Source organism: Seriola lalandi, unplaced genomic scaffold (genome assembly GCF_002814215.2).
Source record: "Seriola lalandi dorsalis isolate HSWRI2012SDOR001 ecotype SW California unplaced genomic scaffold, Sedor1 jcf7180002044926, whole genome shotgun sequence".
Classification (NCBI taxonomy): domain Eukaryota; kingdom Metazoa; phylum Chordata; class Actinopteri; order Carangiformes; family Carangidae; genus Seriola; species Seriola lalandi.
In genome coordinates, this window is record NW_019515494.1 from 1 (window position 1) to 590 (window position 590).

Below are 590 nucleotides of genomic sequence, written 5' to 3' on the forward strand. Positions count from 1 at the left end.
GAGAAGAGTTTCAGTCAGCTGTCGGTTCGCCGAGCACAGAAGACCATGACCCGCTCCTGCAGTGACAACACCAACAGCCACCACTACAACCACTGCCTGACCCTGCACAACCTCCACAACACGCACCATAACCCGCCAGCCCGGGTCCACAGCCTGGACACACCAAAGGTAAGCAGCCATACCACAGGTTGTATGGACAGTTAGAAACTAACTGCTGCTACTGTTAATATTACTGCTACAACTGCATGTGTGGATTTATTTTCACTTATCTTGTGTTTTCCCCTGCTATTTGATTCATTTCATTTTTTTGAAACAATTGAAAATGTGACCTCTTTGGATGTGTAGTAGTGTGTCTGATCTTGTCTTCCTTCCCGGTCCTCTAGTCTATGACGGACACATGGTCTGAGAACAGACTGTCAGTGCCTGTGTATCCTGATGAAAAGTATAAAATCCCATACAACTCTCCAGCCGCCAACCTCTCCAGTCAGCAGGCCCTGGATCTGGCCTACAGGGGCAACAAGGTACCACACCCATCCATCCATCTGTCCATCCATCCGTCCATCCATCCATTATATAATTCAACAGTTACA

At 47.8% G+C, this 590-nt stretch overlaps 1 long non-coding RNA gene across 1 annotated transcript; it reads left to right on the plus strand.

Annotated features, from left to right (window-relative positions):
* Positions 1–9: 9 nt before the first annotated feature.
* LOC147819812 (uncharacterized) lies at positions 10–521 on the plus strand (the record flags this gene model as incomplete). The annotated part of the gene is made up of 2 exons (XR_015436371.1): positions 10–168; positions 384–521. It is a non-coding gene; the product is annotated as an uncharacterized LOC147819812 (long non-coding RNA).
* Between the last annotated feature and the right edge of the window lie 69 nt (positions 522–590).